At 36.5% G+C, this 11,577-nt stretch overlaps 2 long non-coding RNA genes across 3 annotated transcripts; both read right to left on the bottom strand.

Annotated features, from left to right (window-relative positions):
* Positions 1 to 2,317: 2,317 nt before the first annotated feature.
* LOC110902738 lies at positions 2,318 to 3,515 on the bottom strand. Its single transcript, XR_002571383.1, has 2 exons — positions 3,128 to 3,515; positions 2,318 to 2,548 (listed from the first exon to the last, which is right to left on the bottom strand). It is a non-coding gene; the product is annotated as an uncharacterized LOC110902738 (long non-coding RNA).
* A 4,431-nt stretch (positions 3,516 to 7,946) lies between these two features.
* Positions 7,947 to 11,323, bottom strand: LOC110912872. 2 transcript variants are annotated; one of them, XR_002578227.2, is made up of 4 exons: positions 11,191 to 11,323; positions 9,822 to 9,906; positions 9,428 to 9,518; positions 7,947 to 8,848 (listed from the first exon to the last, which is right to left on the bottom strand). It is a non-coding gene; the product is annotated as an uncharacterized LOC110912872 (long non-coding RNA). The 2 variants fall into 2 exon arrangements; XR_004872531.1 differs by lacking the exon at positions 7,947 to 8,848 and having other exon boundaries at positions 8,871 to 9,518.
* Between the last annotated feature and the right edge of the window lie 254 nt (positions 11,324 to 11,577).

The following is an 11,577-nucleotide window of genomic DNA, read 5'->3' on the forward strand; positions in this document are numbered from 1 at the left end:
CGAATCTGATCGTCTTGAACTTGATTATTTTTGAAAATTTTGCAGTTTGCTCGAGGCGGTATGACAACGTCCTAAACAACGGAACCTCGTCAAGTTCCAAGTCGTTCGATCGAACAGGAATCACCCTAATCTGACCAGTTGACTATTCTTTGATGGTTGTTCATGTTCCTCCCGAAATCGGTTGTCTCGTTGATAGGATCCAGATCTTAAACCAACACATCACCAGAGAAGAGTAGAAGGCCTGAATGAGCTCCGATTCTATCGGTTTTGAGTGCATTGAGTGTAAAAGAGTTGAAAGAGGGTTAGAAAAGTATCTTTCAATCCTTTTAACTTTTGAAAATGTTTAGATCTATGCAAAATCGTTGTGAAATCATATGGAAATCCTTCAGATCTGAGTTATTCTTGGTTGAATGAGGTCAACACTTGAAGTTCATAAGAACTCCATGATGACATCACCCTAGAACACCTCAAATCCGCTGATTAACTCACTTAAAGTCCATTCCTTGCTCTTGCCTAGTTCTAGGCTTAGACTTTCACGGTTAAAAGTTAAGATTCAAAGGTTAAAAAGATGAAGAAGTGTGTGTAGATCATAGAAGTATAAGATTTGAGTTGAAAACTTACAAGAATCGTGAGAAATCGATAGAAGAGAGGTCTGGAACGCTGGTTGGACGAGAGATAGCTGTCACATCACTATTGGTGATGTGACAGGGGTATTTATAGGTTGCCAAAAAGGGAAAGAGTGCGCAGGTGTCGGATCGGATGTCACTCCGATCGGATGGCCATCCGTTCGGATGACCATTCGATCGAATGGTCACTCGATCGAGTGGCTCCGGCGAGTTGGTTTTCGGCATTTCGTTTTGCGTTTCAAGCATTGCGATGCGTTTAAGCGAGCGTAGATTGAGCGATGCGATAGATTAATAATAACCAAACAAATACTATATCTAACATACAATCATCAAGTTGTTTTGGATGATTTTAACTTACGTTTAGCGTTTGCGATTAAGTTGCGTTGCGATAGAGTTGCGATTTCGTTGTCGATTAAGCACCACAAACATAAAGTAAACATGCACAAGTAACACATAAGTAACACACACACGTAAAACAATATTCAGAATCTATAATTAAAGGCGTGAATGCGATTGCGATGCGATTAGCGATAACGCGATAAAACATGCGATGAACATCGATTAAACCTCGATTATTAATAGATACTCCACATAATACAACTAAAGCGATTAAATAAAAAGATTCGATTACAAGTCATTGACGTACAATGAATAGTTAAGCAAGGAGTGCCAGATCGCAATTAGCAATCTTTTCTTCCTTTGACTTTAACCTTGACTTTGACTTTCGTAACACGGGGTGTTACAGCCTCCCCTATTTAAGGGAATTTCGTCCCAAAATTAGGATTTAAGCCGTAACAAACAACTGCGGGTACTTCGCCTTCATGTCACTTTCGAGTTCCCAGGTTGTAACAACCCGCACGTTCGTGCGTTGTTACTACCCGTTACACTCGTTACGCCTAGCACCAAAGATTCGGATCATAATGTAGCCATATAGAATACATCGCTACTTCGCATTATTTTCGCATATTACGCATACTTTATCACTATAACACATCACATCGCACATACTAACACTCACGATGACGTTGAGTGAGGACCTATTCTACCCTCCTCGATAGTTGTGATGTGTCGCAACGCAACGTAACGCATATTCGAAACGCGCAACTCGATTATCCCAACGCGGACTTTGAAATGTGGATATTTATACGACCCTATGTGACTAATTATAATAAATATATGAATGTGTGTATGAAAATGTGTGACCAAACTATCGCAACGCTTAACAAACAAAACGAAACATCAAAACGCAACTCGCCGGAGAGCACCGATCGAACAACCATTCGATCGAATGGTTATCCGATCGGATGACCATCCGATCGAGTGACCAACCGATCGGATGGCCATCCTATCCATTGCACTCCATCACCTTCACCTATAAATAGCACTTGTCACATCACAGCTCTCGTTCTACCAGCACACTTTTGGACCTTTTTCTCTCGATTTCTCGCGATTCTTGTAATTTTCTACCTCAAATCTTGTACTTCTATGATCTACATGCACTCCTTCATCTTTTCCAACAACAAATCTCAATTTTTCACCGTAAAATCCTCTGATTTGGGGCGTTCTAAGGTGATGTCATCATGGAGTTCTTAGGAACAATGAAGTGTGGCCTCATCTTATCAAGAACAGTTCAGATCTAATGGATTCCACGGTGTGTAAGCACTAATTTCACCTAGATTGTAACACCCTAGTTACTAATTAACAATTTTATATGTAAACGCCAACAATTAGATGTGTAGTTAAGCCTACACATACTATAAAAATACGAATTTATTAAAACTTTTACAATTCATAAGTTATTCTACATAACGTGGTTGAATTCGTTGTTTAAAATTTGCAAAGTGTTAAAGTGCGGAAGCATGTATCTATATTGTGTTCGGTCCTTCGTCGAGCTTGATCGTCTTCCGGCATCCAAAATGTACCTACATTTCATAAACACGAAATGCTTTAGTCTAACGGGCTTTAAAACGTGTCCAAACGGGTCCGGGAAACCGTTGATTCCAAAAAACAAAAATTTGAAAGTGACCTCCACCGTAACTTACGGTGGCACCGTAAGTTACGGTGGCCTCTGTAATAAAATTTTCCTACCGTACAACAGTAGGCAACCACCGTAAATAATTCAGCTCCACCGTAACTTATGGTGGCACCGTAAGTTACGGTGGCCCCTGCATTCAGCCTTTCCATTTTGCTGTAATTGACACGAAATCTTTCGTATCTTTAAATTCGCTTGTCCGTTTGACCTACCATTTCTTCCTACATGTTTGTAATTTGATTCTCCATCATATGGAGTTAAAGTCCGACATCCGGCTTAATAAATTTTGAGACTTTTATGCATTCGGCTTATTACCTTTTTACAAGATTTTGACCCATCTACGCTTAAATGCATATTTCGACCCGTTAGAGAGAATTTAATCATTTAAGTTTAAATCCCACTCTCTACTTTCACATGTCATTTTTCTACATTAAGGTATTCACATATCTTCCACCAAATTTACGCGTACCTGGCGCGGGTCAAAGTATTGACCCGTTTTAATACCTTGCCTTAATAATTTGCTGATTCATAGCCACGTAAATTCCATAAGCCGTTTTACCCTGTGAGCATTAGACTCGACATGCACTTGTTAGTCGTTATTCGTCAAATGGTGTTAACATCACCATTTGACCTGTTTAGTCTAAACGACCAACATTTTGCACTTATATTTGAATGGTCTTTATTTACCATTTCATTATTTAACCCATTTCGCCCCTTTTTGCCATTAAACATGGTTTTTATCCTTTTATTCGTCCCGACCCGTATCATTTCGTGTCGGAACCCATATTTCGGATATAACCTTGGTCGTGTTTATAATCTATAAAGTAAATACGTATCCTAAAAAAAGTGTAAGCTTTACGTACCTCGCGTCCGTGCAAACATTCTTCGCATCCATGATCCGTTTGACCCGTTCCTTTTCAAGCTCCCACCTAGCTTGTTTAGAGTCAACTATATCATAACATCCATAAGATGGTTAGATTGGTCATTCTATATAATGGCATCACCCTATGGACCCCCCCTTTTTTTAACACACTTATAAATCAAAGCATGCCATATACTCAACAACTAGTTTCATACCATAATTATTTTCATTCACTAATCGTTTGACCCGTTAGTGAAATTACTTATATAACAAGTTAGTAAGTGATTTTAAACACTTTAAGCATGTCACATAAAGTGCTATTTGTTCCTAACAATAAATACTTCATGACTAAACAAGTATACGCAATCATATGCCTTTTCCGGATTAATAATAACATTATTAACGTGCAGCGATTTTTCTATTCAGTTGCTGTAATCGACCATTATGACCCATTTAAAGTCCGAACAAGATTAACATGTTCAAAAATGGATCGTAGAAAACTTCAATACCTTCGCAAGCATATAAGGTACACCTTCTAATGAATTTTCTATGATTTTATATGATTTTTATAAAATCAGCACAGCAACTATATTTTCATTTTTCAATCAGCTTTTAAGTTTTCTGAACAGCAATTTTAATCACATTTTTGACCTCTTTAACAACCACATTTGTTTCTTATGATTGAAAACAGTAAAAATTTACTTCATAAGCTTTCCGAAAAGGTATAGAACATCCAAATCGGATAAACGGTTGATTTTGTATGATTTTTTTAAGATTAGTCAAAATCCATATAAAAAGCTACGGAACTCATGTTTAGGTTCCTTTCAAATTCGACCCTAACCATCAAATGCAACCTATTTCCATGGCTATAACCCTTATTAAACTCTTGGTGATGGTTAGAAACCTATAACACAGTGATTGTAGGCTAAGAGATGTCAAAAATATCATCTATTTCAGCACTTTAGTTTTCATTTAGTCATTTTAACAAACACCTAGTGTGCAAGATTCGTATACTTCTTTTGTCAAGTTCTTGATGAACTTCCAACCAAGCTTCAAGCATTAATTTCAAGCCCTTATGTCTAGTGTTTATAAGTTACAACTAAAACTTGCATTACTTACCTAATGTTCATCTATTTTAACACTATAATTCTAGTGTTCATCCCATATTCATAAAACCCACTTAGCATCTACATAACTAGTTAACCAAAACACTAATTTATGGTGCTAAATTAGCGAGTTTACATCTAGGGTTTGTTTTCAAGAAATCATACAACACTAATTCAGCCATAGCCTCTCTAATCCATACATAATTCGCGATTATGAAGATTACTCAAATTTTACAACTTCACAAATCATCAAATTTTTACATACCTTATGATCCCCACGACTAGGCGATCACGAATTTGTAATCAAGCAGACGATTCGGGCTTGATTTGAGCTTCGATTTGGAGGATTTGCTGAACTAGGGTTTGAGCTCTCCTGGCTCCTTCTTCTGATCACATACATACACACATGTATGTGTGTTTTTTTTATTTAAGTGTTTTAATAAAACACTTCTCTAGTTGCCCATGTTTAGCCCCTCAAGTTTAGAGATTCATAAATGAAACTATAACCCATAGTTTATTATTTAGTTACTCATTACTAACTAGGTTAATTTTACCTAGTTAACTTAGTGGGTTTCGGGAGTTAAAACCCGTTTTATTTTAAGTCCCGTTAAATCGGGCCTTTTATCCATTCTATTTTCCTGGAAGCTCTTATTCACCTTTAATTAATATTAGGATTATTCACTTGATTCCTAATATTTTCCGGTTTACTTTTACCGCTAACGGTACTTTCCCCGTCTTTAATATTAACGGGGTTTAATTTCCAAACCTGTTTTCGGGGTGTTACAAGTCTACCCCCCTTAAAGAGGTTTCGTCCTCGAAACCTTTTCTTGCTTAATTCACCGAGTTCAAACTCAATGCATTTGATCCGAGAAATCTTTTAAACGTTACTTTTACTTTGACCAATTGTTAGTATTACCAGAAAAGTATGGCAATATCCTTTTGGTTACTAATTGTCTACGTATCTCATACTACATAGTGCAATCTTGAAATAACGTAACCTCGTTATTTCCACTAGTCCGGTTAACTTAGCGATATTCATCGCTTTCATATACTATCAAATTATTTATGAATCTGTCGTTTTGACCCGTTTAAAGGTCCTTGGTGAAATCTTTCACTTTTAGCAACTATTCTTTTGTTCATGAACTTATAGCTTTATGATCCCTCAAATAAGTGATCAATATTTTCTGTTAGTGAGGTCTCATGGGCCGTCACTTTATCTCTTGGATCTATATACCTTTGTTGTTTACTTGACCGAGTCGCCAAACGTTGGCCACTTAGTCACATAGGTTTATAAATTATGTTTATTCTACATTACTCTTCGTAGTGAATAACGTGTTAAACAATTTCTTAATTTGGGTTTCGACCTTAACCGATCTCACTAACTAGACTTATCAGTCCAGTTACTTTGTACCCATCACTCGGGTCATAATATGATTACTTCACATTACTTCTCTTGACCGTGATCGCGTCACGTCATGTTTAGGTCTATTCCAGCCTTTCTTTTCAAATGTATCGTCTTGCACTTATCAGTGTCAAGACTTATATCTTTCATGCCTATTACATATTCATCTATCAGAATTCATATTCGTAAAAACGTCATTTCTTGCAAAAACCGGAGTTTTAGTTTAGCATTTTCCTTTTAACTTTTGTCAATTATCCATATCAAGGAAATTGATAACTCATAATTTATTGTTTTCCGTTCTTACTTTATGCGGGGAATCGTAACAAATTCCCTCACCTTACACTATTGACCCGTAGGTTCCTTCACTTAACCTCGTAAGCTATTTCCTTATGTTTTCACCTCTTTAAGGTGAGACCCTTATGATCCTTTTGCTTTAATTCATATCCCGCAGGTTATGATGATCCCGTAGATCATCTTTTATTCAAGTCTTTATTCAAATATGTATACATTTATATACGCATATGGCATTAAGGCACCCCCTCATATGTTTTAGAATTATTCACGTTTACTTTTTGGATTTCGTTTGACCTTGACCGTAGTCTAAGGCTACATTGTTTTCTTTCGAATTATCCTTCTGACTCCTTGACTTCTAACGTCAATTACACGTCGGTTTGCCCTACACTTACTGTTAACCGGTTCTTACCTATACTTCTTTACGTCCCATTACCCGGGTTCTTTTATTCTAATGTTTTTAACACCTTTAACTCTTTTACATAGGTTTACTAATATTTCGCATTTTTTTTATTCGTGCTTACTTACTTTAGCAAGAGTCATCCTTTTTTTTTAAATTTTGTTTGACTTGTTCGTGTGAAAATTTCATCACTTATAAATGTCAAACTTCAATCTTTACTCGACCCGTTCAACTTTAAAATAGTTGAGCGTAATTCATCAAAATTTCTATTTGCCGTTATCTTATCGTCCTTTGGTCATGACCCAAAACCCGAGTCTTTTGACTTTCCATGCGCGTTCCTGTTTCTCAGTCTACGCATGTGTTTAAATCCTTACCCACCAACCGGGTGTTTTACCGAAGTCGTTATTATTGCAACCCTTACGGTATGCATTATGACTTCGTTTCGCTTTTATATTCCTACTTTGTTTCTCAAATTTGGTGTTTTACAAAATCAGCCCGTTAAGTGTCTTATTTGCATTCTTCGGGTTCGAGTGTAAGTACACTACCTCCCAATGCGTATCTTGATCATTTTACATGTTTATATTCTTCAGGTTCGAGTGTAAGTACACCCTCTCCCAATACATGTCTACATCATTTTACATGTTTGCATTTTCCGGGTTCGAGTGTAAGTACACCCCCTCCCAATACATGTCTACATCATTTTACATATTTGCATTTTCCGGGTTCGAGTGTAAGTACACCCCCTCCCAATACATGTCTACATCATTTTACATATTTGCATTTTCCGGGTTCGAGTGTAAGTACACTACCTCCCAATGCATATCTTGATCATTTTACATGTTTATATTCTTCGGGTTCGAGTGTAAGTACACCCCCTCCCAATACATGTCTACATCATCTTACATGTTTGCATTTTCCAGGTTCGAGTGTAAGTACACCCCCTCCCAATACATATTCTGATCATCTTACGTGTTTCTTTGTCCCTTCACTCGGGCTCATTATCTTAATGTAATACGCTTCCGTCACTCGGCTGTGCGTTTACATTATTATCAAATATTTTGCTCACTTGACTCTTTTGGGTACTTTTTAATTTGTCCCATTTACCCCGTCCTTACTACATCAGATATAATGTGTCCGCTATAAGAAACTTATGGTATCATATGCCACTACTTACTTGGCCAGAGTAAGCGATTAACACATGACATACACGACCTTTTTATAGTTTTCACATCACACCCCATGTAAGTAACACCTCTATTTAGTTTTCTTGGAGATAATATCCTGGATAGGTATTCTATTCAGGTTTCTCAAGTTTCTAATTTACATATGCGACAATCATTCTTTACATGTTTGTTGCACATTGCTAATTGCGCGATTATATTTAAAAGCACGTACCTGATAATGCTTGCCCCGACGGGCGTTTCTTGCCATTAACCTTGTTCGCGGTCTTTACGCGATTTAGTCCTTAGTGAGCATGTTCCTCTCGTCATGCCTCGGACTGTTCCTCTATCACATCTTTAATTTGTTTAACCTTTGTCATCTTTAAACGCAAGTGTCCTTAAATCAAGACATTCACAAAAGTTAGTAATGTCAACTTTACTAAATGCCCGTATCATAATACAAGACTTTTGTACTATATGTGTCAACACGCGTAACTTTGTCAACTACATTTATCGCTTAATTGAGGTAACGTGTATCACACGATAACCCCATGTGTTGTTTACAACACTTTAGCATGCTAAACTATTAGCATAGATGTACTTACCAGATTTGCGATCAAGCCTCGAACCGAACACCAATCTTTGTCAAGAGCATAAGGTTTAATTCCAAGCATGGTTTTCCCCACCATACTTGAATCTCTTAAACCAGGGCTCTGATACCAACTTGTAACACCCTAGTTACTAATTAACAATTTTATATGTAAACACCAACAATTAGATGTGTAGTTAAGCCTACACATACTATAAAAATACGAATTTATTAAAACTTTTACAATTCATAAGTTATTCTACATAACGTGGTTGAATTCGTTGTTTAAAATTTGCAAAGTGTTAAAGTGCGGAAGCATGTATCTATATTGTGTTCGGTCCTTCGTCGAGCTTGATCGTCTTCCGGCATCCAAAATGTACCTACATTTCATAAACACGAAATGCTTTAGTCTTACGGGCTTTAAAACGTGTCCAAACGAGTCCGGGAAACCGTTGATTCCAAAAAACAAAAATTTGAAAGTGACCTCCACCGTAACTTACGGTGGCACCGTAAGTTACGGTGGCCTCTGTAATAAAATTTTCCTACCGTACAACAGTAGGCAACCACCGTAAATAATTCAGCTCCACCGTAACTTACGGTGGCACCGTAAGTTACGGTGGCCCCTGCATTCAGCCTTTCCATTTTGCCGTAAGTGACACGAAATCTTTCGTATCTTTAAATTCGCTTGTCCGTTTGACCTACCATTTCTTCCTACATGTTTGTAATTTGATTCTCCATCATATGGAGTTAAAGTCCGACATCCGGCTTAATAAATTTTGAGACTTTTATGCATTCGGCTTATTACCTTTTTACAAGATTTTGACCCATCTACGCTTAAATGCATATTTCGACCCGTTAGAGAGAATTTAATCATTTAAGTTTAAATCCCACTCTCTACTTTCACATGTCATTTTTCTACATTAAGGTATTCACATATCTTCCACCAAATTTACGCGTACCTGGCGCGGGTCAAAGTATTGACCCGTTTTAATACCTTGCCTTAATAATTTGCTGATTCATAGCCACGTAAATTCCATAAGCCGTTTTACCCTGTGAGCATTAGACTCGACATGCACTTGTTAGTCGTTATTCGTCAAATGGTGTTAACATTACCATTTGACCTGTTTAGTCTAAACGACCAACATTTTGCACTTATATTTGAATGGTCTTTATTTACCATTTCATTATTTAACCCATTTCGCCCCTTTTTGCCATTAAACATGGTTTTTATCCTTTTATTCGTCCAGACCCGTATCATTTCGTGTCGGAACCCATATTTCGGATATAACCTTGGTCGTGTTTATAATCTATAAAGTAAATACGTATCCTAAAAAAAGTGTAAGCTTTACTTACCTCGCGTCCGCGCAAACATTCTTCGCATCCATGATCCGTTTGACCCGTTCCTTTTCAAGCTCCCACCTAGCTTGTTTAGAGTCAACTATATCATAACATCCATAAGATGGTTAGATTGGTCATTCTATATAATGGCCATCACCCTATGGACCCCCTTTTTTTTACACACTTATAAATCAAAGCATGCCATATACTCACCAACTAGTTTCATACCATAATTATTTTCATTCACTAATCGTTTGACCCGTTAGTGAAATTACTTATATAACAAGTTAGTAAGTGATTTTAAACACTTTAAGCATGTCACATAAAGTGCTATTTGTTCCTAACAATAAATACTTCATGACTAAACAAGTATACGCAATCATATGCCTTTTCCGGATTAATAATAACATTATTAACGTGCAGCGATTTTTCTATTCAGCTGCTGTAATCGACCATTATGACCCATTTAAAGTCCGAACAAGATTAACATGTTCAAAAATGGATCGTAGAAAACTTCAATACCTTCGCAAGCATATAAGGTACACCTTCTAACGAATTTTCTATGATTTTATATGATTTTTATAAAATCAGCACAACAACTATATTTTCATTTTTCAATCAGCTTTTAAGTTTTCTGAACAGCAGTTTTAATCACATTTTTGACCTCTTTAACAACCACATTTGTTTCTTATGATTGAAAACAGTAAAAATTTACTTCATAAGCTTTCCGAAAAGGTATAGAACATCCAAATCGGATAAACGGTTGATTTTATATGATTTTTTTAAGATTAGTCAAAATCCATATAAAAAGCTACGGAAATCATGTTTAGGTTCCTTTCAAATTCGACCCAAACCATCAAATGCAACCTATTTCCATGGCTATAACCCTTATTAAACTCTTGGTAATGGTTAGAAACCTATAACACAGTGATTGTAGGCTAAGAGATGTCAAAAATATCATCTATTTCAACACTTTAGTTTTCATTTAGGCATTTTAACAAACATCTAGTGTGCAAGATTCGTATACTTCTTTTGTCAAGTTCTTGATTAACTTCCAACCAAGCTTCAAGCATCAATTTCAAGCCCTTATGTCTAGCGTTTATAAGTTACAACTAGAACTTGCATTACTTACCTAATGTTCATCTATTTTAACACTATAATTCTAGTGTTCATCCCATATTCATAAAACCCACTTAGCACCTACATAACTAGTTAACCAAAACACTAATTTATGGTGCTAAATTAGCGAGTTTACATCTAGGGTTTGTTTTCAAGAAATCATACAACACTAATTCAGCCATAGCCTCTCTAATCCATACATAATTCGCGATTATGAAGATTACTCAAATTTTACAACTTCACAAATCATCAAATTTTTACATACCTTATGATCCCCACGACTAGGCGATCACGAATTTGTAATCAAGCAGACGATTCGGGCTTGATTTGAGCTTCGATTTGGAGGATTTGGTGAACTAGGGTTTGAGCTCTCCTGGCTCCTTCTTCTGATCGCATACGTACACACATGTATGTGTGTTTTTTTTTTCTTTTTTTTTTATCTAAGTGTTTTAATAAAACACTTCTCTAGTTGCCCATATTTAGCCCCTCAAGTTTAGAGATTCATAAATGAAACTATAACCCATAGTTTTTTATTTAGTTACTCATTACTAACTAGGTTAATTTTACCTAGTTAACTTAGTGGGTTCCGGAAGTTAAAACCCGTTTTACTTTAAGTCCCGTTAAATCGGGCCTTTTATCCATTCTATTTTCC

Source organism: Helianthus annuus, chromosome 2 (assembly GCF_002127325.2).
Source record: "Helianthus annuus cultivar XRQ/B chromosome 2, HanXRQr2.0-SUNRISE, whole genome shotgun sequence".
Lineage (NCBI taxonomy): Eukaryota > Viridiplantae > Streptophyta > Magnoliopsida > Asterales > Asteraceae > Helianthus > Helianthus annuus.